The following is a 27,733-nucleotide window of genomic DNA, read 5'->3' as shown; positions in this document are numbered from 1 at the left end:
CTTGTTTTGTTTTGCCACAGAGAGGATGGTGGTTCTGAGGTATTTTGGTGTATTTTCTTAAGCGGTGTTTGGGGGTTAGTTTATCTTTTTTAATGGCACTTAGCTCACAACAGTCAGTGAGTACCCTTTATAAAGAGAATAAAAGAGACTTCAGTGTGACCTTTAACTGAAAAAAAATTACCATTTGGCTCAGGAAATTTTGATATAAACCTCAACAGAATTCTCATTATCTTTTCCTCATTTCATTGTTATAGGTATGCAAACCTGTAATACTTAAACTGCTGAATGAGTCTCAAAAGCTTGGGGGTGGCAAGAGCTGGGCTGGACCCCCAGCCCAGCCTCAGATCTGGTCCTCTGGCTTGGTTGATGGACTCCTAAATGCTCTTAATTCATTTCAGGTCTTTTCACTGAGCTGATTCAAATGCTGCTGTGTTCTGCAGGAGAATGGAAGCATGATGTGTCTGTATTTTTATTGCAGGAAAATGGATCTTGTTGTGTGAGGGCATTGAGGAAAGTGTCCCTAGCTACTGAGAGGAAGAAGGGCCAGTGGGAAATACTCAGGTAGGAAAGCTGTGTGTATCATCAAGCAGTAAAAACACTTGTGGGCCTTCATTCTTTTGCCAGACACTGTGTCGTGTTTGATGCTTGAATGGCTGATCTGGTCACTATCATAGTTTATTTGTTGTTTTAAGAAGCAGCACTGTTTGGTCAATTGATTGCAACAACAAAACACTGCAAGCAAAGCCCTGAGCATAAACATTCCTCAGGCTATCCCTGGTACACTATTGATCCTGATACAGAATACAAACAAATTGCTCTTTGCATGAGCCATTCGAGCTATAAAACACAGCAATAATATGTTCTACTTGCTGCCAATAAATGTGCATTTATAATAAACTAAGCAGAAATCCCTGAGTAGAAGTGAACAGCAGTTTCAATAATGTGTTCAATATCTTATGTCTAGCTGTTTTACAGAATTTTTAAAAAAGCACAGTGGGCACTCCAGGATTTCTGTTTCCTCCTTCACTTAAGAAAAATAATCTTTGAAGATTTGTTCTGTTGCTGCTTTTCCTTTGCTTTGGGTTCTTTTTTAGATATTTTTAAGTACTTCATAAAGCCATAGGTAACCTCATCTCTGCCTTATTTTCAGTGTAGTTCAGTGCTCCTCAAGAATTTGGCCTACATCATAATTTTCTTGTGGACCAGCTGCCTCTCCTTACACTCATGTGTGGGTCATTTCCATTTGTGCTCGTTGTCATATCCCAGTGGCATTTCCATATATTGGGAAACAGCACTAAAGACATTTCTATGCATCTATAGTTGTTTTGAATGTACCTGAAATTAGGAGGGGAGTCAGTACCTTGTGACTGTCACCACTGGGGGTGCATAACTGAACCCATTTCCAAAAAGAAGAAATTTTACTGATCATCAGAACATAGATTTTTTTTTTTTAATCTGCTTTGCCATGCTCTTATAATCCACCTCATCCATATTTTCAGTGCTCTACTTTGATGAGTTACATACAGTGAACCTCAAGGCATTTCTGGATGAACATTTCTGTCTGCTCTCAGCCTTGAAAAACTCAACCTTTTCAAGAGCTGTATGGGAAAAAAATGTGTAAGACTAATATTTATAGCTGAAAGAGAAGGGAGAGGAAAGACTAAAGTGTAAAACTTGCTTCCAGTAGAAATGCCATCCCTCTTTTACCTCTGATAATTAGAAGCATTTCTGACATGGTTACAAAGCAAGTTAGTGGTAAGAGCCTGCCGTTTGCTGTGCATTTCTACTGCAGGACTATTTTCCTTCCCAATGCTTTCTTCTATGTTGTTTTCAGACAACCACAAATTTCTGATACTCACCTGTTACATTATGGTTCATCAATACTCCTAAATTTCAGTTACTTCCAAGTTTGTACATGATTGTAAAAGTGCAAGGTTGTGATTCAGGTTCAGATTTTAAATATTTTTAATTCATGATGTTTAGCAAAGCTCATTTGCATAAATCCTTTCATTAATAGTGCTAGCTGAAATAATCCTGAAAGACATGAAGGGGGAGAGGTTGTAAGTGCAATAATTTTTGCCAGGAAAAGATCATGGCTGTAGTAAGAAATACGGCAGTACTGATTTTAACTCTAGTAGAAGATATAGAGGACATTACAAGATAGTTTTTAGAGGTAACTTAAATGGTGCAATGTATCTAATGCTCCCTGAATATAGGTTTAAGATGCTGGTCTTAGATAATAAAAATAGTATGTGCAGGCATAAAAATGCAGCAAATAAATAACAAAAGGAAACACAGCACCAGACCCCACTACATAAAGAAACACTCTGTTTCTAGAACCATACTCTTGAAAATTTCCTGGAGATTTCCCTAGACTTGGATCTTAATTTTCAAAAATAAAAAAAAAAAAAAAAAACAAAACAACCAAATCACTTTTCTGTACCATAAGGAAACTTGGGAAAGAAGTTCCTTGCTGTGCCTTTGGGTCATGTGGCCTCGCTGCTGTAGAGCTGGAATGTTTGCCATGGTATTTCCGGAGGCTTCATAAACACACAGAAAAAACAGTGGGGGTTAGGAGGATTTTTTAAAAATTGCTGTGTTTTTGCCCCCAACCCTTTTTTTTTTCCTTTCTGACAGCCTAAATGCGTTGCACGTTAAATGTAGGGTTCTTTTAGGAATTCAGAAGAGTTTTTATTTGATTAGTCCAGTGAATTTTAAGAACTGAGTTAGAATATTTAATAATTTTTTAATTGCTGAACTTGTCTAGAATTATTTCTTACTAGATATAATACCTGGCAACCTACATATTAAGCATAGCTCGTATTTAGATAGTCTTAATGGTTTACTTTTGGCATGTGTCACTGTGAGTGGCATTCAGTAATCTGACTTGATAGCTGTCATCTTGCAAGGCAGAGTAATGCAAACAAAAGATGAGCACTCAGACAAGGTTACAGTGAAGAGCCATTTCCTAAGTCCTGCTGTGGTGGCGTAGAATCCCCAAGTCAAATCAGAAAAGCACAGAATTAGTTCTGGCTCCTGGGATATGAGGGATAAGATTATGCAAACCTCTTCCATCTAACTGTGGGAATAGTACGTGCTCCTTTTCAGACTTTGCAAACACCATCTTAAACTGGGATTACGAGGACCTCTGTGTGTCTCTAATGCCACGGATATGCTATGTCTTAGTGGCAAGGTGGGCTGAAGGGACCCTGCAGTCTCTCTTACAGCCTGAGCTGCCAGAGCTGCATCTTCTCCTCTTCCCTTCCCCTTCCAGCCGAGCTGCCTGTTGAACAAGGGCAGAGAACCTATCTGTTTAAAAATAACCTGGTGAAAACAGGGCGGGAGGGGCAGGATGAATGGACTGGTTTTGGCTTAACCAAGTCCGTTCTCTGCACAGCACGGTGGAGCTGTGCTGGCTCTCCCAGGAGGGGTGGGGCGAGGGCAGTGCAAGGGGAGCTGGTCACCAGTGGCCACAGATGGGAACGGCGTGTTCTGGATTGCCTTTGGGAAAAATCCCCGGCAGTGAGCCGGTGTCCTCCATGAGGATGTCAGGATGTGCTCAGGGGGAGGTGTATAGCCATATCGAGACAGGCTTGTTGCTGAATCTGACTATTTATTGCATCAGAAGTTACAAAAAGGCAGCATAGTTTGTCCTTCAGCTTCCCTTTTAAGTATGAGGCAGCAGACTTGGTTTTTTTCCCCAACTTCAGGCCCCAAACTGGCACTCTGAGGAGGAGCATGGGTAGATCTGGAATTGAGCAAGGTCTTGGATTCTGCACTTTGACAGGGCTTCTTCACTCCTTTCTCCTGTCCTCTACTGAACTTTCTGAATTCTCTCTCTGAAGTGTGACTAATTATTGAATTATATTCTCCTAGTGTTGAAATGGATGAAGCCTAGAATCATTCACGTTAGTAAAGTACGTCTTGTGTTTTGTTCCAATTAAATTTGTGATGTCTGATTGTCAGATTGTCACATTGTCTGACTCCTACTCTACTGGTCTTTCAGTTAGAGCAGTTGATTGAGAAGGGAATAGGATGAAGCTAAGAAGTTCTTCTGAAGTTACTGTAATTTGTAGGGAAAAACATAGTTTCAAATATTGACTTAAATGCTCTGGCATATATAAATCCTCTTTTGTAAAAGTAAGCCATTATTCCAAAGGCAAACTGGGTTTTAATTGGAGCTTATCTTCTTGTATAGGTGGGGATTTTTCCAGATGGACACATAGAAATGTGTATAGCTGAGTAAAATGTTGGTAACTTCTTGCTTGAGTTGTCTTCAGTGTTGTACTTTTAAGTAAACTGCTGTAGCACTCCCAAGTTTCAGGCGAAAAAGTCCACCTATTTAGGTAGCAGAAATAGTGTACAAGAGCTTACTTTTTTTTTCCCCTCTGAGATGTTGCAAAGTTCTGTCTCATTATATAGAATATTCCACTGGTTTGTCACTTAGTGCCTGTATGAGCCAGTGCAAAGATTTTTTTTGTTGTTTGTCATGATACTATGTATATCCAAATAATATTTTTCATGCCCTTTGGCTTTGCCCCTTCCCATCTAAGGATTCCCAAGCCTTCCTAAGGAAACTTTTGTTTAGGCAGGCCAACGGGAGTCATGGTTGAAACTTGATCTCAAAAGCTCTGTGTTCCTAATGGCCTTTGACAGTGGTTGGGAAAGCTGTCACTTCAACATAGTGGAAAGCAACCAAAGTAAATTATATTTTTAATGAAGGATTTTCTATCTGGATGAATTGATACTGGCAGGACAGTATTAGTTAAAAATAGAAGAACCTTCTGCAGGCACATTGCAATCTATCCTGGTTTTACTTTGTCTAAACAAAAAGCAATGTACACATAGTGAGTGTAGACAGGTCTTTTAGTCTGAGGTACTTCCTTTGGCAGATGGCTTCTGATTCTTTTCTCTTTTTTTTTTTTTTTTTTTTTAAGTATTGCTTTGAAGAGAGACCAAGTAAAATCAGTATTCAAGGATTCTGTTTATCATGTCACTGCATGGGAGATTGCTGTATCCTGTACTAGACCTACTTTGTGGTGGCATGTCCAAGATTGTTATGGCCTTATAAAGGATGCTAACTTGCATTCCTCTCTGCAAAGAAGTATTTCCAAAAGAAATAAGACGCAGATTGAGTATTTATTTTTGTTCAATACAAAAGTATTCGGAGTTAACTGGCAAATATTTTACTTCTCTACCCTCCCTTTCTCCCTTAATCGTGTTTATCTCCTCAGTGTTTTCTTCTGACTGTGAGAAATGTGTTCTTTTAAGGTATTTTAGTTCAGATTTTGAAGCCAAGATTTTTTATCTTTTCACTGAAGGTATGTGTAAGTAAAGGGTCTGAATGGTTATTTGACTTTTATATCCTGCACATATGTATACTGTATATTTTAGATTCATCAGATGTGTAAATTAAGATCCTGTTTCAGAACAGTTTTTGCTGTCTTAACAATGGTTGACGATTATATATGTATTTTTAAATGACTAAAAAATCTAAATAAGGTTAAATTAACCTGCAATAATCATACAGTTGTGTATTTTTAAATGTTTCATACCGAATAGTATTTAATTACATTTCTTTATTTCACCTTCTTGAAGTTAGTAAGTTCAAGGTACAGCTGATTTTTCACACATTTTATTAGGCCTTGATATTTCTGACAGCATAGCTTTCTTTTTCGGGCCTTCAAGTGGGAAAAGAGAGATAAAATTATTTCCTTCTCAAGACAAAAGATCAGCACAAGTGTAATCTCAGCTCTCAGTTTTTCTTTTGTCTATGTTTCTTAACCTGGTGTGATTAATTTGGTTTGATTTGGTCATGTTTTTAGAAGTTTATGAAAGAATAGGGAAAAGGGAAAAAACCCACTCCTTTGAAGCAAGTATCAGTGATTCGAATGCTGCCTTGAATCACGAAGATATATATGGCTGAGATCTGTGTTACTAGAGTGTGAGAAATCCTGTGTGAAATGCCAGCAGGTGTATAGCCCAAACTGATGATCAGGTAAGGGACAGGGACAGGTATATAAACTGCTTGTACTCTGCTGAAAATTTGCAGTCTTCACCACAGATCAAACTAAGCCTTCTCAAAGAAAATATTTTAAGCTAGCAAATCATGCAAAACCTCCATATACACAATGTAATCTAAAAATCTCAGAAGTCAAAATAAACCTAGTTAATCTGCAGAATCTGAATGTGTGGAGGAGTGTGTCTGCCACACCTTGTGGGGTCCCTTCTCCCTCTTGCTTATACCTGTCCCATACATCAGAAAGCTCAAACTGAAAGCTAAAAATACTCCTTTACAGTAGAGGGGGCGGAAAAAGAAAACAGCTATGAGCACCACCTTCCAAAGATACTGTTTGCTACAGAACAGTCTGTTGACAGAGAATGCAACAAAATAATTATGTGTTGAATAAGGTGTTTTCTTTGTTGCCTTTGATTGGGGCCCTTCAGTAGAATTTCCTCTTGCCCATGTGTTCTCTTACTGGGTGGGCAGAAGCTCACTGACTTGTATAGGTTGGTTTCTGCTAAATATAGTTTAGCAATGACCATTGTATTACTGTCCTTTTAAATGTAAACATTCCCAGTCTCTTCATGCACTCTTCTTAAAATATGCCTTTTCTTTCCCCTGGTGATTTCATTGCTACCCTTTGATTTTTGTCTCATTTTGCTCTGAATTTATAAGTTTCTCATACTACTGTTGCCAACCACTAGACTGTCACTGCTCATTTAATAAAAACTATGGCACCAGGGGAGCATTGGTTTCTTGGGTCCCAGTTTGATAACAAATTTCCTTCTCTGAGCACATTCTTCTTTTGGACTGTTCAAATGTCCACTAAAAATAGTGAATTCTTTGTTGGTGGGAGCGCCTGTGTAGAGCCATTTTAACATCTACAGTATGGTAATGGTTTTTGGTCATTATTTCTCTGGACCTGGTAGAAGCCAGAAGTGGAGTGTTCTTTATCAGTTTGTAGAGTCTTGCAGTGCTTTGCTCTGCCTTTCCCTCACCTTTCCCTTTGGCCTTTTTGGTGCCTGGTGCCTTTTTTCTTATACTGCCTCAGAAGTTCTCACCTGGAGTCCCCTGTTCCCTCCATCTGCTCACAGTGCTCAGTCAGGGTATTTTGGGAGCTCATGCAGAGGGAAAGCATAGTGCTTGCAGCAGAGGATACCCCAAGAGAAGATGTGCTTACACCATGTCTTGTGGGCAGATATGAGCTTGATGTGCTTGTGTTCAGCTGCCCACATTCTGCGTGGAGCCAAAGCAGAAGCCCCATTTCCATCGTCTGCATTGTGTTGAGCTCGAGCTAATAAGCTCGGTCTCTTGGCAGGATGTGTTAGATCAGGCTTACTGCTGTGCTAATTGTGCTTACACAGCTTCCAGTTTAGAGCTGGCTCATTTACAGCTGGCTTGGATGGTGGCCAAGAAGGCTCGCCTCTGCCTGCAGTATGCCATGTAGACATACACACATCCAGCACTTGAACATGTCTGTCAATAGCAGGAAATTATATTTGGAGGGAGGGGAAAATCTTTGGCCTGGCTGCAAGTGTAAACAAGGACAGTATTAATGAGTGAGGAAGTAGGTAACAGTTTTAATAAGGAGAAAGTTTGACTATTCCTAATTTAGACTCACTGCCACAAGTTGTTTTCAGCCTGTGTGTTTGGCCCTATCTTGTTCCTCATTTACCACCGTTTTTGATGGGGTTTTGGTGTGGGAGTTTTTTTCAATATATGTTGGGAATGCTTCCCAGATTTAAGAAACCTCATTGTAGAAGTGAGCAGCCTGGTATTTTAACTGAGAAACAGAAACTAATCTAAACACAATGTTAAAAAATGGGCAAACATTCAGAGGATAGAAACTTGCTTTTATGATTAGCCCATCCACTGTTTTTTGTCTTCCCTTACTTCATATGTTAGCTAGTTATTGTGTACACTGGCTCTAATGCAGTGTCAAGGATTGGCCCATCTTAGTGTTGAAGTTCTGTAGTTACCTAAAAGTACAGGATACTCACTAGTAACAGGAATTATTCAGGAAGAAGAAAGCCAGAGCTGTAAAAAGTTCAAGTTTGTTTATTTAGGTTTGAAAAGCTAGAGCTCAGAATGACTTGAAAGCCACATCCTCAGCTGGCAAAGATCATTTCCATCAGTTACCAGCAGTTGCATCATTCACTTCATCAAGAATATGTCCCCTCAATTATTATGAAATCTTCTGCCTGTGGAGGAGGGTGGTGGTGGATGGGAACATAGGAGTGTGTATGTATATAAATACAGAGAAAACTGAGCTAGTCTCTTATTTTATTGTTGAATAATAAAATGATTCATCAGCCACATTGCTATGAGCTCTCTTAATACTTGACCCCATTTTTTTCAAACTATTTTTTTAGTCGCAAACATCCATGCATCACTGCATTAACTTGCTTGACAGTTTAGAGGCCACTTCTCCTTTTGAGCAAGCCTTGAAGAGACAGTAACAACCTTCTAGTTCTAAAATCAGTGTTATTAAAACAACCAGGGGAATGTATCTCTGCAAAGACAGAGTTGAATAATGATTTAGCTCCCAGAATTAATTTGAAATTTCAGCAGCACAAAGTAGTATTTTAGTGGCAGTATAATCCTGTACATTACATATTTAAGTCTGCAGACTGCCCTGCCAGAGGAAGAACCCTGCAGTATTTAAGTGACACTGTAACACCATGGTATTATATTCAGGTCATTAGGGGGCATTTTACAGGATTGAAGTTATCTGGTGGAATGTCAAGGGTGAATCATATATTCTCCGTTTCTTTGCCACTCCAAATATGTAGATTAGGGGTTTAAAAAAAATAAATGGCATGTTGGTCACCAGTGTTCCTCCCCTGTCTCAGCCCAGTGTATCACCTGTGCACCACTTGCATAGTCAACAAACCGTGAGAGGGGAAGGGAAGTAATAGATAGAGATGGCTCAAATGGCTGGTGGGAGAGCACTGTACTGAGGGTTAGGGGAGTTTCTGTATGAATCACAGCAACTGATAGATAAGCATAAAGTCCAAGTATTTAGCTTTTGTGTAAGGTGTCAGCAGGTGTCCAGAATGATGGAAAGTTCTGAGCTCTAAAGTGGGTGTTTCCAGAGCAGATCCCTAACACTAAGAGGCAGGGGCACTCTTGTGGTTGAATATACTAAGGGAGATGAATGCCTCTCTCCCCTTTGTGCTTTAGAAATTCCTGCTAAATTCATGTGTGTGGCCCATCATAATGATTTTGATACCTCTTTTCAAATGTAGTCATCATTCAGACAGCTCTGGTTGAATTTAGAGAGTGTATTAGGCTGTGAAAAGCAATGTGTTCTCATTGCTGCCTCTGGCAGAAGTTGCTGCCATTCAGATCTGCTAGCTAGATAGTTCACATGATTATTTTGTGCACCATTAGAGACAAACTGGGCTGGGTTAGTTTAAACATGTAAATAGTAGCTTTGGATCATTCTTTCTGCAAGAAACAGATAATCATCACACAAGTAGCCTGGCTGTCTAATAGCAAATTTCACCACATCAGTCTTCCCTCAGCTTTCCTTCGCTTTGTTTAAACTACAGCTTTTGGGGTGATGGGAACATTTGTTAAAAATAAAAACAATTATAAAAAAGGATTACCGACAGCAAGTGAAGTTGAAATGATGTTTAACTTTTAATGGTGGGAATGTCAATGGTAACATGCTGATTCGTAAAGGGTTCATAACCTTTTTAGATAACAGAGTGGCCATCAAATGGGGTGCATGGCTGTGATCTTTCTGTGCTCCAAGTGGTTGAGGGGGGGATCTCCAACAACAGTTTGCTTATTTGAAGAGTTTTGTTTTCTCTAATTTAGAAGATGGGCCAATTTGTTATAAGGTAATACCTGTTTTCTTCTTGCTGCACTCCATGTGATGGGAAATCCTTAGCAAAAGTCTCATGGAAGAGGTGTGCCTGGCTGCTGCAAAAGGAGTGGTGAGGATACTGGACAAGTGGACATTATTTTTACAGGTCTTTCCTGTAAAAGATAAGTAAGATAGCATTGAAATCTTACTAGGGAGTGGTAGCAAGACTGGTATTTGTAGAGAAATGCTGGCTGTGCCAGTGGGAGAATTGCCTTCCGTGGCAGACCTGCTGCCGTGGGAGGTGGTGAAGGCAGAAGAGCAGGTTAAACTCGGCTGTGGGCCACGGCTCCATGGGCAGACATGAAGGGAGACACGGGCTCCCACTGCTGCCTCTCTGGGGGTGCTGGAGAGTAAAGGCAGTAAGCCAGACAATAGCTAGGCTCGTGTACCCTGCCTGCATAAGTATCTTGTGCTCAGAATACCCACTTAGAGGAAAGACTGGATTAACCCACAACAGAATGTTTTCTGTTCCTACTGCTTTCGTGTATGTAAAAATACTTCAAATATTCGCTGTAGTTTAGATTACTTCAATACGCTCTGCCTCTGCTTCCTTTTTTTTTTTTAATGAGAAAAGGTTAAACTTTTATTTCCAGATATATATATATATATATAGGCTATTTTCACAGAGGATAAAGTTTCGGTTTTGATTTTGAGGACTGTTCTCCCTTGATCTTGATTTTGCTTTGGTTGTCACCAGCTTTTGTTTTAAAATGTGTATTAGGAAGCCGGTTCTGTCCAACCATTTCTACTGGGTATTTTTTCAAGTTAAAGGCTATGGGCTTTCCTGAAAAATGTCCATAGACAAATCTTCCCAGGATGTGTCTCTAGTGATCTGTGCAGTTAGCAGTTAGTCCTGTGAGCTGTCATTTTACAGTAAAAATAGAAAATGTTAAATATTGATTACACATGCAAGTACAAGAAATGTACATCTGTATACTAGCTCTCCAGAAGCTTGTAGATAAAAATTGATTTCAGTCACCTTTTTCCTTTTAATATGCCACAAGAAGTGAATTTTGGTGTTGAGGAGGAAGTATGGGTGAAGCCATAAGGCTATAAGCTTGTGTAGAGAACTTTGTTCCAGCTATTTAGTTAAATGAATTAACATGGAAATATTCTGGGACTTCTTTTCCTAAGAAAGGAATATTATGGTTACCATGGTGGAGCAGTGAGCAATACCATAAAGTTTGGAACAGAAGAGATCTCTGTTGTTTATCAAATGCATGCTGTGTAGCAGGTATTGTAGTTTATGCATACTAGAAATACACAGTGGCCTGATGCTTGTGTTACTGTTCCACTTGTACTGCTTTTTCCATGTATTTGCTAATGCTGCAACACTTCTTGCACTAAGTTTTAGATAATTCAACATCTGCTTTTCTCAACTGAAATAATCCTGCTGCTCTCACTGGTGGTACATAGCTAAAGCCTGTTTTCCTGCCATCTCACTGGAGGCAAACATCTGGAAGACAGGCTTCAATGTCCTTGGCCCTTGAATCTGTTGTGACTTCTGTTGATTGCTATCAGTTTGAAGCATTGCCAGATACTGTTCTGATCCAGAAACTTGCCAAACCAACCTGTGCCTCTAGCTTCTTGTAAGGGCTGGTCATGGAAATAGGAAGATTGTAGAATAAGCCACATTATCTTATGAGATGATGTGTATACGATAAGTTCTAAATAATTACACATAGAGTAATCAGCTGGCAACCTGTTATGTTCTTCAGTAGGGAACCTCAATAATAAGGTCTGGAAAAAATAGAACTTTCCTTTTAGAAGCCTTGTCAAAGTGTTTTTAAGTATTGTCAAGGTTTATTTAAAGTTGAACTGATATCAGGTTCACTTTACAGTTCTTTGTAGAATGAAAATTCTTTGTTCCAAATGAATCCTAATTATGAATTGAAGGTATTTTAGAAATAGGGTTTGTGGTGAAGTTTCACCTCAGTGTTTATTCCCTTCATCCACAGTGTGGTGCAGGACTGTAGATATTAATCTCAAATTATATCTTATTAAAAAATTTGAGTAATAACCGCCTAGTTCTTTGATATTTTGGGTTTATACGTGAAACCAGGGAATCAACTACATTTGCTCATTTTGTTGCCAGAATGTAGCTTGACTTCTGCAAACAGTTTAATGGAGTGGATTCAGTTTTAATAGTGATATAAGAATATACACGTGATAACATCCAGAATTTTTGGGGAAGTTTTGCCTTTGTTCAGTAGCTGGAAATATTATTTTGGATATGAATACATCCAAACCCAATTTACTACTTGTAACATGAATATACAATACAAGCTACCAGAATATTTGTAGCTGTAATGCTCTCTGATAGAGAGGCTGTACTTTGCAGTATGCCTGCTTTCTTCCTTTTGTAAGCTTGCAGTTGATTCTTTTTTGGACAATGTGCATTCACACATACACACACAAAGTGCATTATCAGCCTGGAGCTTCAGACTAAATGTGTGAGCCCAGGTGTCATATTTCTAATGCCCTTTGCATAAAATGTGAAGTAATTGCCCAAGTGTAGAAGCTGTATGTATGTTTATGAAATGTGAAGTACAGGCACAGTCTGCGATTTCAAGTGTCTTACGGAAATGTGTGTGTGGTAAGGCCACGCTGTCTTCAAAACAAACTTCTTATGTTCTTGAACTTCAGACTTCTCAGTCTTGAAAAGTGAAGTGAATGACAGAATACCTTAAATACCTCCATATGTGTTTATATTTAGTAGGTCTAAAACCACTTATACTAAGGTAACTTACTGCCAAGGAGAAACATCTACTGACTTAATTTTCATGAAGTAGATGGCTGTCTTCAGTTTTTGTCTTGTGAGGCCTCCCAGCCAAGAGGGGAAGAAAGAAACAGGTATGGTGATCTGTTAAATAAATGAGACAAGTGGATTATGGGTAAATAAATATGAGTGACAAAGAGATGATGTAAGGAGAGCAAAAGGCATTCTTACACAAAGAACAGTGGATAGTGCCTACTCTCCATCATGATCCCAAATGCGAGAAAAATGAAAGGCTTTTTTCTTACTGGAGAGACTGAAAGAAGGTCAAGTTCAAAAATAGCTTTGGGTCAAAAAGGAGGGAGGAGAAAGAGACAGTATAGGCACTGAAATGAGTAACTTCAGATAACATTTGAGTGTCTGGATGTCATTGAGAGAACTGCTGCTGAGGAAGAAGCCTGCTGTAGCTAATATTTTCAGTATAGACACATATGATATCAGTACCAGAAATGGGCTGCTTCGGGTGCAGGTTGTCACTGTACCCTATTCTTGGTCTCTATTGATCCTCTATTTCCATGTGTGATGCTGGGACTTCTGAGGCCACATGCCCTGGTTGTCTTATGGCAATATTCCAAGCCATTCTATAAATCCTTCCTCATGAATTATGGAGGAAAATAACTGCCCTGTTCCTTAACTGGTTAAGACTTCTGGGAAAACAGTGAGGGCTTTTGTGTAGTTTAGCCCTTCTTGTCCTCAGCTGTTTACTCACTTACACAGCTATAAATTAAAATAAATGCTGGATGCATGTTCTAATCCTTATCATCACTGTTAAGACCTGGAAGTCGTGACTTCTGAAGCATTTGTAGCAGCAGAAACAGTTTAACATTGCTGAAACTTCTTTCCTATATGCATTAAAAATTCATATGGTGGCAGATTTAATCTGAGACTTGTGTACAAGTACTTTGACTAAATACTCTATATTTAGAAACAATGTAGGATCTAATATGCCAAGGAGGAAGGATTTATTTAATTTTATTCAAAAACTTCTAAACAGATTGAGTCCCTCATAATCTTAGCAGCTGATACCTGTAGTTAGATTTTGAGGAAGTAAGCGTCTTCTACTGGCATCTCAATATTTTAACTATAGTTTAAAAAAAAAAATTTTTTAAAAAGTAAGGCATAATACTATCGAATGAGATAAGAGTTTGAAAACCCCCGCTCAATAAGCTGATATGTTCTTCAGGAAATTGATGATATATCAAAAGCTGTTTCTTCAGATAGCAATCACTAGCTTAGCTTCCCAAAATGAATGTGAAATACAAACATTGAGAGAAGGCTGTGTCTGCTTATAGTGGTGCTGGTTTTATATACAGCGTTCTTGGCTTATCTTGAGAGGGGTTCTGACACACAACAAAACCAACACAAACTGTTTCAGCCACCAGGACTTTCCTCTGACCTTAAGTATTTCTTGGCTTATGTGTATGAGATCAATTGGAAGAAGTTATATTTTCTTTTCTCCTGTTTGTTTTCTATATTTTTCTCTTTGTTTTAATGACCAAATATACTGGATGAAAAGAGGTCCTCCAATTAAAATATAAGTTATATATTTGAAATTAAGCATGTTCTCCCATACAGAAATTAAACTATGAATATATGTCTGTTGAATCAGTCTTTCTAAACAGGGCAGAGAAAGCTACATCTATTGTGGTGGCAGTCGTGTTTGTTTCCTTTTGTCTTTTGGAACAGCTGAGTGTTTTCTTCAAATAATACCTTTTATGGCTGATATGGAAGTCTACCAGTGCTGTGAAAATGAAGTGGTGTCCACTGGACCAAGTAGTATCTTGCATTGAAGTCCCTCAGTAGAAGGAGAAGTTAGACACACAGGCCTGACCCATGTGTGGTTTGTGTGTAACAGATTATCTCTCTTGAAAAGGAGCATTCACAGGTCTCTTCTGTTTAAACTGGAGGTCACTGTTGTAAAGAGTGCTCTTCATTCTCAGGGAGTGAGGCGTGTTACTGTCCCACTCAGTGGGACCCCAGAGGTCAGCCTGAACCCAAGAGATCCACTGGGAAACATGAAAGGTTTGGGGTGCACTTCAGGTTTTCAGATGTGGGTGGATGTGGTTTGGTCAGTCAGTGTATTTGTGTTTTTCAACCCTGTTGAGATGAGCTTTATATTTAGTGTGCTGAGTAGCATAGATGGGCATTGCTTGCTCACACTGCTTAGGTGACCAAATATATAAGCAAGCAGATTTTTGCACTGAGGAGTTTAGGGTTTTTTTAATGGGCATAATTCCCACTAGTTCCACTTTGGAATCTGTCTAAAAATGAGTGATTGTTAGTGTTTTCACACTGATGATGTCTTGGAGTCATTAATTATTTATCTTCATGACTACGTGTGTGTGAGAAAGGATTTGGTTCCCCCTGTTTTCCGGGAGACAGGCAGGGCATGAATTGACTTGTAGACTGCCTGTGCTAATGTGGAGTGCTCCATGGAATGACTCCATTGCAAAACTACATGGAAGGGGTGTTGCTCATTGTACTGTGCTTTATTTTTAGAGGATTCAAGAGCAAACTGCTGCAAGCATCAGACTGGAAGGAATATTGCCTTTTCTCACTCTCTCTTAATTCTCTTCAAGTCCTTATCAAAAACTGGTAGTGTTTTCAAGTCTCATAATGGCTTAAGAGTCTTGTGTCTACTGAAGGAAGCCCAAACCAGTTCAGTTGTTTCTTCGAGGGCAAGGTGCACTGTGTTGTTTGTGCTGCCAGCCTTGGCAATGCCTTCCCTTCCCCAACTTCTTTGTCCCCCTTCTTCCCTTCCCCCGCCTCCCCAATTATTTTTCCAGAGACCTTGGCTTGCTGCTTCTGGGGCAGCAGCAGCAGCTGCTTGTGCTGTCCTGTAATTCTTCCATCTCAGTCACAGGGGACTGGAAGGGAAAAGACGGTCTGTCTCAGCAGCAGTCCACCAGCTGCCACTGCAATCTATAATGCGTAAATTTGCAAAATATAGCTTTTAATTTTGCTTTGCAGTCAGAATGAAAAACTAGAGTGCACCACCACTGCCATCATTGATTGATTAATAGAAATAAATGCTCCCCGCTCCCTGGTTCAGACTTGGACGAAAAGAACTTAGAAGTGGCTAAAAATAAAAGGTAAGAAACCTGACAGACTCTCCCACCAACACAGTAATTAAGAACACATTGTGTATGTGTGCTTGAGAACATGCTCTGGCTAGGTGAAAGCTGTTGAGTAATGCAAAAATATTAACTAAATCAGAGTATAAAATTTGGCTTAGGGTCATGATACTTTCTGAAGTAGGTGGATAAGCAGGGCTTCTTTGTTACAACGTTAATGACTGAGGGAATCCCACAGATTCTAGCCTAAGAGGTTTTTCTGGAATTGTGCATTGAGATGTATTTTTGGTTTTGAGGTTTTTCTTAAAGGAGAGAGAAGGGGAATTAAAGAAGAATAGGCAGTGTTCTTTCTCTGCCAGCAATGTAGTTGGAGTAGCAATAGTAAGTGCTTGTTTTGTGTCTAGTCATACACTTTGAGTAAGTAAATGGCCCATAGAAAAGGTAAGCACTCCCCAAATTTCCATTAGAAATGGATTTGTAATCTCTTCAGTGTGCATTTATGAATGGTGAATCTTTTAGTTGGACCACTCAAGAAGAACCAGCCATAACACGACCAAAATTTGTGAAATAACTTGTTTGAACTGAATAGTTAAACTGAGTGGTTTGTTCAGAAGACTTGAACTATAAAACATCATTCATAAAAAGAATTCATGTTGTTGTGGCACACATGATTGACAAAAGAAAAACTGTTATGTGTATAGCTGAGAGAAGTAATTTTATCACAAGTCAGTTTTGCAGTTGATTTGTCAGTATTTGGGAGAGAGCAGATCTAAACCTTACCTTTGCAGACACCCTAACTCTGTCAATAAATTACATTGTAACCTAGTACCTATCCCCAGAATTACCAGTCCTGATTTCTGTACATCTTACATGATACTGACATCAGCAGTTTTAAGTAAAAGCATAAGCAGCCCCTAATCTCGCAAGACATACTGCTTTGAATAGATATATTGTACAGGCATGTTGGCAGAAGTAAAGTAAATCTAGATGTGTCTTTGTGACTCCAAAGAAAACCAATTAAAGTAGTTGAAGGAATTAAAAAGAAAAACCTACTTCGTGCATGTGTGCGCACATATTATCTAAAATTTGTTGGAGTTTTTTAGCATGTAAAAAATACAGTCCCGAGTGTATACCATGCCTTCCATCTCCCGGGAAAACAGAGTAAGAAGAAATTATGTAGTTGACCCACTATTCAGGCACCTAGGAATTAAGAGAATGGAAGAGCAGTTTGTTTCTCTGAAGCTCTTCCTGATTATATATATATATATATATTTAAATAAACATGGTGTGCTCAAATATTTATATAAAAGCAGTGTTCAGTGGTATCACTTATCTGGGCAAAGAAGTAAAATTTAGTGAAGTGCAAACACTTCGTGTCAGGTGCAGTGTTTTGGGTGGCTACCTGCTCACTTTCAGGGAGAGGATAGAAATTAAATGACAGAAGCTTTTCATAGGTAAAAACCAGTAGAACTCTTGGAAATGCTGCTTTAGCCAGACTTTACAATATTGCATATTACTAGTCTTGTCAAAGTGTCAGAAATTACCTATTGAAAATTGTTTGTGTTTGACCTTTAAAGAAAGACTGCTGGAGTATGTTTTAAAACTGAAGTGATAGCAAGCTGGATTGAAGCTTGCAAACTTCTGACTAGGTGGCTACAAAGGCCTCCAGAACTCACAGTGAAGTTTCCAAGAAAGCAAGTTCCCCTTTCCAATACGTCTTTTCATTTGTCCTCCTGTAGTGGTAAAGGCATCTGTCTTCTGCCATTGTTTTCTGAGCCATGTACTGAAGTCTTTTGAAGATGATTGAATTTGCTTTTTATTGACTTTTCCTTCCCTTCAAAATTAATACCTTTATTTTAACATTCAAACTCTCGAGCACAGCTTCTTTCATACGGAGATTGTTACCTTGGCACTGCAGAAAAGGCCCTTACTAAATACTGATATGTACAGCACGGGCTGTTTTCCATCCGTTCTGCAAGGCCTGATTCCTAATGCAAGGAACAGCATTAAAGTGTCAGTGAGAACCAGCCTTTCCTCATTTCTGCCCCTGTGGGGATTCGAGCAGTCTCTGCAGCCTCCTGCATAGACACTGCATGCAGGGGACACCACTAGGGCATCCTGGGGCAGTGCTAGCCTGGGAATAGTTGAAGGCTGGAGTTTTGAAGGAGTACTCTGAACAGTAGCTGCATTCTCACTGGGTACTTCCTATCTAACTCTTTACATGGAAGTGGGAAGGTGGCTCTTACTGTTGTATCTTGCCTATTAAACTTGGGCTGTGGGCAGGAAGCCTGCAGTCTAATCAGTAGATCCATTCTGGTTCTTAGAATAAAGCATTTTGAGACAAGAATAGTCAGAAATAAATGTTAAAAGAAGACATTCCAGAGAAGGGACCTGAAAGTACACTGCAGTCTCCTTGAAAAAAATATGGTATCTAGACAATGGGCCACTTGATTTCTAAGTTCCTCAGCCACAAAATTTCTTGGTAGTCTTAAAAATCCATGTTCCCCAAAACCTTTTCGAGGGAGTGAAAAAGAAAGAGGGAGAGCAAAATGTAAGTTCTAAACTTGGCTAACATGTCACTTGGGATAACGTCACTTCTGTATGTTATAGTAAATACAATGCCAGATCAGGAGCCAGAGGATAACCTTGTGCTCTAAATTGTTTTCCTATAATATCTGGAGCTGCACACTGTAAAATCAGGAGTGGAGAAAAGCTGTCCCGAGTCTCTCTCTTTGCCTGCTGATACAAGCATGATTTCATTATACAAACATTTGCTCCATTAATTGTCATTATTCCTAATCCTCCATTTTGCTTAATGGCAAAACATTTCACTGCAGGGGAAAAAAAAATTAGATTAAAGTAAAGACTTTCAGACACTAAAGACTGCTAATTGAAACCTGCAAGGGATACCCCCATCATGGAAATTCAAAATTACAAAAGTTATTACTGATGTAACTGGAAAAGTGATACTTGAAAATCCTCAGGCGTACACTTTGCATTAAGTTTTTGTATGTTTTAAGTCAGGGTCGGATATTTTTCTTCCTCTGTAAATGTAAGAACATAGCTTTAGTAAATGGGTGCATTTACATGTGTGTTTGTACAACGTGCATTTTGTCTTCTGCTGGAAAGCAGAGGTTTTGATTATGCATGTGTGTCCATGTGGACCTCTAAAAGGAGATATATTGCAGACGGGGATGCTAGAATGTTCTGGTTCTGTTTCTCTCTGCTCCTTCCATGTGGTTTGTTTGGTTTTTTTTAGCACCTGTCTTCCCCTGCAGTAGAATTGTATTGAGGTCTTGGAATAAAATACTTTTGCCTGTGTAAAGCTCACATGTGTGTTTCTGTTTTTTCCTTTGCAGTCTGTGGTTTACAGCAATGCAGAAGTCTTATTTCTATTCTCTAGAGGCTGCTAATACTTTACCCAAAGGAAGACTGAGGCATAGGAAGGTTTCCCTACTCCTCCTCCCTCCTGCAGGAGGTGGAGAACAGGGAGCTGCTCCTGGAGCTCCTTTCCCATATGACAAACCCCCAGCTTGCAGGCACACAGATGGGGATTGTGTTGAATGCATAAAAATACAAATGCTGATACTTATCTGAGAAACACTGTGTGCCTTCACTGAGTGTACAGTGGTAGGACAGCACTTCATAAATGGATTTTAAGGTGGCACAGCATTTGTTAAGGAAAGGAATAAAAAGTATTTACTTTTGAAAGGAAGAAAGTAATATTCTAAAAGACATCTCTCAAATATTTCTTAAAATTTTTTGTTATTTTGAAGAACTACATAGTTCTGGGTTTTTGGGTTATTTTTTGGTTTCTTGATTTGGCACATTTTTGGATGCATAGTACAGTATGCTGGTTGTGCGTGTGTCGTGAAGGAACCTTAGTAAAATGTAAATTCATGGTTTGAAAATTACTTTTCCTGAGGTGATCTGTTCTCTGTGTGTTTTGTGTTCTGCATCTCCCTCCATTCCCCCATCTTCAGGTCCATTAGGTGTAAGTCGGATTAGCTCAGTGACTCTTATCAGGCATCTTTTTCCTGTTACCTCTAGATAAATTTATGTGACTTAAAGAGTGAACTCCAGGCACAACCTTATTCCTGCTGGGGACAGGAGCTGCATTTGCTGGAGCTCTGTCGTGGTGAATAGTACCCCACTGTGCTCTATATGGGAAAGTGTGTGGGTGGCAATTTACATGGTAAACAAAGGCAGGCAGGGAAGGAAGATAGTTATGCTTATGTTTTTAATGCTTCTCTTTAAAAAGTATCTGTTGAAAATTAGCAGCAACAAATATCACAAATATCAAAAGAAAATTGGTGTCGATTTTTCCATTTTTAAGAATCAATCTTTTAATAAAACGATTTTTACATACTTTTGCAGATGAATTTATTGATATGACTTGTACTGATTTTGTGGTAAAGGCAAATAAATACTGTGTACCTGCAACTATTCCATTTAAGGATAAATGGGAACCTTTTATTTAATCAGCAAAATAGGCTCAATACTCTTCTGAAGGATCACACACATCCCCTTCCTGCTACCCTAAATAGGTTGTTTGCTTGTTTGTCATAAAAGGTGTAGGAAGGCAATGTGAATTAAATGGCAAAAGCTGGAGAGAGTGTCAGGAAGCATTGACATTCTTATTTGTGGCATGTATCTACTATGTGACCTTGGACAAGTCCCTTCACCTATGCCATATCCTGTTATTAGATTATAAATCTCTGCTGGGAGAATGTTGTCGCAGTTTGCTTCTGTATCTGGCAGAGGGTCTTTTAGATATTCTTGTAAAACAAATAATAGAAATAAGGATAAAAGGTTTTTTTCTGGAACACTTGCCTTCGATGGAGATAGGGATTTCTTTTTAAGCTTGCTCTGGTGCCCACTCATCTACAAAAAAGTTTATTCACTGTGTCGCCTTCCAAGCAGCAAAAGCCTTCTAACATGAGATTTGTTATTTATTCGACTAAATAAATGTTGTGAGCGACTATGCCGTCCTTGGAAAGTTTTGCAAAGGCATTCTAAAACGCAAAAAACCTAACACATGGATATTTGCAGTATTTTCTTTTCGATTAAAGCAGAGGGCTTTCTGCGGCATTATTGTATAAACTGTGTGTTTTAATTGCGGTCGCAGCGTGTTTCCTTGGGGGAAGGCTTGTCACTCAGAGGCGGCTGATCAATGTGACCGCTGCTAACCCATGGACGCGCTAACGAGCACGGCTCACGCTGCTGCGGGAGCGGAGCTGCCCTATTCCATGTGATGAAACTCTTGTTCCAGTTCACCTCTCATTTTGCTCGGATACCCTTCATGCTGGCGCTGGCGCTGGGAAGGCAGCTCTCCTGGGAGGCTCTCCCTTCCAGATCGCTGACTCGCAGATGCTGCCGTGCGGAGCGGCTGCTGGTCCGGCGGCGGGAGAGCTGCGGGCACAGGGGCTTCGTGCCTCGCACCGAGCCCCTCCCGCCTGCCTCTGATCAGCTGAGCTCCGCCAATACAGCTCTGCCTTTTGCGGCCTTTACTGGTTGGAATTCCACGGGTTTGCATGTTAGTGGGAGAAAAGCTTTACCTGCTTCCGCTTGCAATGTAGAGGAGCAATTTTTTTTCCGCAGGTTTTTGGGTGTTTTTGCTTTTGGATTGTTTTGTTGTTTTTGAGGTTATCTCTTCTATGCCATTCAGGACAGAGCAAGTCTATTTTCCAAGTACTTTGCTACTAACACACTACCAAATTTTTAAAAGGTAGAGAAATTAAGATTTACAGGTGATAGTCTCTCAATTCTAGGACTTGACTCCTTAATTACAAAATAACACTTTCATTCAAAGTAACATAAGAAAGATTGCTTTTAAATTGTTTTATAATGTCAGAAAGGATAAATATGTAAGTCTAATCTGTGCTCCTGCATACAGCCAAGAGTCTCCTCTCCAATAATATTTCTGTCAAGCTGTTTAATTTGTTGTAGCTTTTGAAAGATGTCATATGATGTAGTAATTTAAAAAGTAAAAAATGAAGACAGTAAAAAGAGAACATACCTGACATGAATACAATATAATGTGCATGTGGTTCAACTTACTCTGGATAATATTCCTATGCTGTTCCTGTTTGTTCCTTGGGCGTGACTTTGCTAATAGCAGAGAGGCTATTGACTGAGGTCTTTGCTGATAATTACGTCCTAAATATAATTAAATAGGAAGGTGGTGCTAGCAAGATGCTAATTGGCTTACAAACAGTTTTGAAATTTTTCGCTTCTCCAGTGAATTTCACTAAATTAGAGCATGTGGTGCAGCAGTTCTGTCACAGAGAGGACAGCTGATGGAGTTGCTGAAGCAAGCAAAGCAGGGTGTCCTGGGGTGTCACATTGGGCATGGGGTCCAGCAAAGCAGGGTGTCCTGGGGTGTCACACTGGGGAATGGGGTCCAGCAAAGCAGGGTGTCCTGAGGTGTCACGTTGGGAATGGGTCCTTTGTGCTTAAGACACAGACAAAATACTTCTTGGATAGCTGTGGGACTTCAGGGAAGCCATTTAGTCCTTCTGTCTTAAAGAGAGCAATACTTTGCTTCTTGTCTTTCTAGAATTTAAGCTTGGGGGGTGGTATACATTTATAGATAAGAGTTTTGTCATTAGCTTACAACATCACTGGAATTCAGGCAGGTTTAAAATGTGTTTGTCGTCATGGAACAAAACCATTGTGGGTTTTCTGCATTAGTGTGGATATGCCATATTGCAACTACACTGACTTTCAGCTGTCATCAGCTGTTTGGAAAGGCCCCAAATGTTGCTTAGACAACACACCTTATTCTTCCAAAAGCCGAGGCTTTCGCGGAAGCGCTGAGTGCAGTTTCCAAAGGCAGGCAGGCACGGGAGCGCTGGGATGTGGGAGACAAAAGGAGCCGGGGGCTGTAATGAGCGCCTTGGTGGCCGCGGGCCCGCAGCCGTGCCGTGCCGTGTGAGAGTGACTAATGGCCAGGAGTCACCGGCAGCCTGCCCGGGCTGCTGTCACCTCGAGCTGCCCGCTCCCTCTCTCGGAAGCTTGCTCCGCTCCAGTGCGGTTGGCAGAGCTGCTCACCAGGCAGCTGCTGGGCTGTGAATGATAGCCTGACACATGAAGGTAAACCAGAAGCAGGGCTGCTGGCAGCGTGGACCTTGTGGTAGTGGTCTGTCTGTGATACCTCTTATGTAAAGCCTCGAATGATGAGGCACTGGTGGTTTTCAGCAGAAACATATTTCAGCAAATGCTGAAACAAGTACAGCCTGATATGAAGTTTTTGTGGGCAGTTAAGGAAAAAAACAATACTGTGAGTCACTGGCAGCAAAAGCCTCTGTGTTGTTTTTGGTTGGTTGGAGGTTTCTTTTGTTTTTCTTTTTAAAGGAAGCTTATTTCTTGTTGAAATTTCATTTCTGTGAAATAGAGTTCTTGCATTATTGCTGTTTTTTTTGGAGGTCAGCAAAAGTTTAGGTTATCCTCAAATTTCTCAAATATGATGGATCTGTAGTTGAGGCCAAGCATGGAAACATGCATCTACTGAAATTAGTCATGATACAGTGATATTTTTTGACCTTGGAAGGTATTGTATCAAACATGATTCTAAATCTATTTAGAATTGCCTCACTTAGACCTTTGGGTTTATCCTGTGACTGCTCTAAAGAGCTGATTTTTATCCAAGTTTCATTATATAAATCTTTTTCAGTCTTGGAAGATAATGCATCCTTGTGTAAAACCTGCTTCTTGCTGGAATCGATGACAAGTAAGGCTCAGTTCCTTGCAGGGCAGTGTCACTGTTACAAGGTCATCAGAAGGTTAAAGGTACAAATCATCTGTTGGCTCCAGTAACTCTATGAGGGAAATATGGAAAAAGATAGATCTTTTTTTGTAAATGAGATAGAATAGTGTGTGATTCTGATCTTTGCTGTAAGAGGTACAAGCGCGACAACATTTAGATGTTCCCATTTGGGCTGTAAAAGAAGGTGAAGTTGCAGAGAGCATTCATAATGCTTGTCATGGATTACTGTTGTGTATCCTGCTTCAAAAAGCAAACCTTTATCCAAAACTTTGATCCTTTTTAGGTGATTAAGGAAAGCACAAGAGGCATTTTATAGCATTTACGTGCCTCTGAACTGATGTTTGGGGTTTTTTTGGAAGAGGAAAGAGAAATACCACAGCAAAAGGCTATTCTTTAAATATTTGTGACCGGTTTAAAACTGGGACGAATTGAAACTTTCCTGGGATTTCAAAGAGGTGCTGGTAAGTGTGTCAACTTCTTGAAGCTGGCCCGAAACTTCTGGAAGTTTGGAGGTTTGCACAATGCTAGTGGCAATTAGTGATGCCTGAAAAAAGATGCACGATTCAGGTTTTGAAAAAGGAGAACTTGCTGTGATAGATAAAGCATAATATATTTGAAATAATTTTGAGAGTTGAATAATGATTTTGGTGTCTTCTACCCTGACTTCCTCCCCCTCCCCATTTATATTTTTCAATAAATCTGCAGCACTGGAGTTATGAAAGTGATTTAGGAAGAGAAGACTAGGTGACAAGCTTCATAGGCAATGGCAGACATATTAAGCATTTGAAACAGTATTCTACTCTCTTATTTGAAGAAGCATTTCTTTTTACATTTAACCCCATTAGAACTTCAACATTGTAAATGATGGTAACATGTTTAAAACACGTTTTGGTTTTTCTCTTATGTGTTATCATCCCGTGTTTACAATGGAACACACTGTGAGTTTAAGACTTTGGAAATTCTTCATTTTGGAATTGAGAAATGTATGAGAAATAGGATTTTTCAGTCAGTCTGAATTTCCATCTCAAATTAATTGGAAATTCCATGTCTTCCACATTTTCTATTAAAAAAAAAAAAGAGCTTTAAAAAAAATTGCTTTACTTTGAAATTACTATCTCTTAAATGATGCAGGATGTTGTCATCTTCCAGTTTCTCTCATTAGCTTTGTGTACATCACCATTCTCATTCTGTAAACAAAAATATTAATGTACCTGCATTATAGCTTGAGCTGGGAGGGGATGCAGTGGGAGGGCAGTCCTGACTGAGACACTGGCTTATCTTAATCACTGACTCAAGAGCAAGTCCCAGTGCTAATAATTATTGGGCCTGTGACATTCTCAGTGTCTAAGACAGGAAGCCATAGTATTTAAAAACATTTCATGTTTAACCAGCATTTTGTAAAGAAATTTTTATTTCATCACGAAAGCCAGTGCAGTTCATTAATCCTGGGTCTGTATCCAACAAGGAGCTGCATGCAAGCAGGAACCTCTCTGTGTGGAATTTTCATGAAGGCTTGGTGCCTCTGATGAGTTTCTCAAAAGTATCTTCACAAGGTTAGAGCTAAAGCCATTCAGTTAAGGGTCCCTTAGGACTTTTCTAGCCATTCTGGAAACATCAGCATTGCTTGACACAACCTTGCTGTGAAAAGGCTTTCCATACAGGGGTGCTGCAGATCCCAGCAGGCAGGAGGAAAACAGGAACTCCCAAGAGTGTCATCCCTTACCACACTTTTCCTCTGAGGGGTTTCAAAGACAGGCAAGCTTGTTTGCTTTGGCAAAACTGATGAGCAATTGTTAATAAAAGTTTTGCTAGTAATTTACCGAAAGAAATGTTCTCAGTGTTATGTCGGGTTTTACTGTCACTTTTTGTTTGTTTATATTTAAACTCAAACTATTGAGAAAGGTATGTTTCTGCAAATTAGGTTGTTCTTCTGTGCGGTTTGCATTTGAAAACAGGCAATTCCCCAAAACATTACAACACAGGGAGAACAGGTGTATCTTCCCTTTTGTTCTGTCAGCATTTTTTCTGGTTTTAAGAGAGAGAATAAATGCAATTTTAGAAAATGCTGTTGTATCATACTCTGTGATAAAATGTGTGCAAGTTCTGGTCCCTTGTGCATTACCTACAGTTATGAAAATGGAAACATGCTCATATTTTTATAACAATAGCAAAATCAGTATCCTCTGTTTTTATATAAAAAAATAAAATTTTGCATTTAAATAATAGCACCTAAAACAGTAGGGATTAAAAGAGCCGTAAAGGTGTTGAGATTTTTGAGCTATAAAAATACTTACTTTTATATCAGTGTTGAGACCAGAGCTTAGTAAAGAACATGAACACATGTTTAACTTGAGTGTGATGTTATTTTGTGGAGTATTAAGTGTGATTTTGATTATTTATGGTAGTGCAGTCCTGACTTGGAGCTGTAATGTCGATCACGTCACCAAAAAAGAGCTAGTCATGACATGGAGATTAATCCATTTTCAGAACTCCAGGTTTTAGAGGCTCACAAGTCAGAGAATCTTGGCAAAACACTCTTTTATGACAAGAGTTAGAAGTAGGTATTTTTGTGATTGATTGGTCTGTTCTGACCAGGATGTGTTAGGTTCAGTTTTGGCTCAGTCAGACTCTCCTGTGTAGTTTTGGGGGAATAAGTGGAACTTTCTGTGATGTATTGTTTTTCCTGCCAACAAGAGGTAAAACTGTTTTACTTCTGCCACTTGACAATCTTGAAAATAAAGCTGGGGCCTGTAAAGACTTCAGGAGCAGATGGACTTGGATCTTTTACATATAAATCGGAGCATTATTCATGTGTGGTCTTCCAGCATTGTGTAATATAAGGAAGACTGTGTTAAATCTTTCTTGTATTTCAAAAAATGTTAGTTGCACTTGAAATATTCAGAAACGGGATTGATTCCCCTGATACCACCTATCATGTTGTTGGTTCTGGTGCTGTTTTGTCACAGCAGAAGAGCTGCCTGTGTAAGTGCTGGTCCCACAGGCTAGTGCTACACACCTTTTCTCTTCTAGCAGAAGATATTTCCTAACCATTGGTGTATTTTTAATTAAAAGGTTTCTTGATGTTTCCTTAAAAATGAAAACAAAACCACTGGGATATCCGAGTTGGAAAAGCTGCAATTTGTGGCACTGTTTTGTGTGCTTCTTAATCACACTGGGCAACATCCCAGGGGTGCCACTTTACTATTGCAGCCAGCCACTGACTTAATCTTAAGTAGGATTTTAATGAAGATCCTGGTGAGGATGTAGTAAAACATCCAATAGGGCTACTAAGTTTTACATCACTTTCAGTTCTTGTAAGGTAGGCAGTCCTTTTCCCAAATGGCAGTTTGGACAGCTAAGAATCACAGCTCCTGAGGTTTTTTCTTTCCATTTGTCCCTACTATTTTTTCTTAGGCTTAAGCTGAGTCTTGTTTTTGTTCTGCTGCTAGTCCAGACTCCCTGCTCACTCTGAGAACAGTTGCAGATGCTATCCATTAAGGTCAACTTCATTCATTTAGCCTTGGAAATGAAAAACTCCTACCCTTCCTCCCTGCAACGGTGATTACCTTCTGTAAATGTGCTTCAAAACTTCCTTGTGGTGAAGAACGTTGTGTGGGATGGAGGAGGGATGGGAGAAAATGCACTGGGGAGTGTAGCAGGGGAAAAGAGTCTGCTTATAGATACATTTCTCTAGATACTTACGAAGCTTTAGGTCTTTACAAGATTCCGCCCAACTGCCTTTGTTCTTTGTATAGCTCACTTGCAAACCTGGCATGTGGAATTGTTTTATTCAAACTTTACTGAATGACAGGATGTACCTTAGAATTAGAAATATGATGGGCTGTCTGCTGCTTGCCCAAATTCCATCAGATCTCTATAGTTCTTAATAAATGAACTGACAGCTTATTAACAAGGCGGTGCAACAGGAGCTTCATTCTGTTGTAAAATTTTAAATCATGTTGTTCTAACAGGCATGCAGTTTATCACCACCTCTTTTTCTTTGGAAATGAGAAATAAATAAGAAGTCAATCTCCCCCTACCACTCTGGTTACTGGCAATATTAATAAAGATTTTGAGCTAACTGTGAAGTTAAGAGTGGGTATCTGTTGGATCTCAAGAATCTGAAGTTTTTGAGCTTTCTGTGCTTCCTGGCACAGACCCCCTTGAAAACGCTGCACTGGACCTGAAACCTTGGAGAAGACTTGTAAATATGAATAATAAGTTAGAAATCACAAAT

At 39.5% G+C, this 27,733-nt stretch overlaps 1 protein-coding gene across 9 annotated transcripts in view; it reads left to right on the top strand.

Annotated features, from left to right (window-relative positions):
* Positions 1–27,733, top strand: part of ZMIZ1 (zinc finger MIZ-type containing 1) — a 346,693-nt gene that overhangs the window by 118,804 nt on the left and 200,156 nt on the right. For all 9 annotated transcript variants that reach the window (XR_015805125.1, XM_014889476.2, XM_014889478.2 and 6 more), the window contains one exon: positions 479–561. The gene's annotated coding sequence lies outside the window, so the exon portion shown is untranslated. The remainder of the gene's footprint in view (positions 1–478; positions 562–27,733) is intronic.

Source organism: Sturnus vulgaris, chromosome 8 (genome assembly GCF_052056855.1).
Source record: "Sturnus vulgaris isolate bStuVul1 chromosome 8, bStuVul1.hap1, whole genome shotgun sequence".
Classification (NCBI taxonomy): Eukaryota; Metazoa; Chordata; class Aves; order Passeriformes; family Sturnidae; genus Sturnus; species Sturnus vulgaris.
This window is presented reverse-complemented; position numbering and strand designations above follow the sequence as displayed.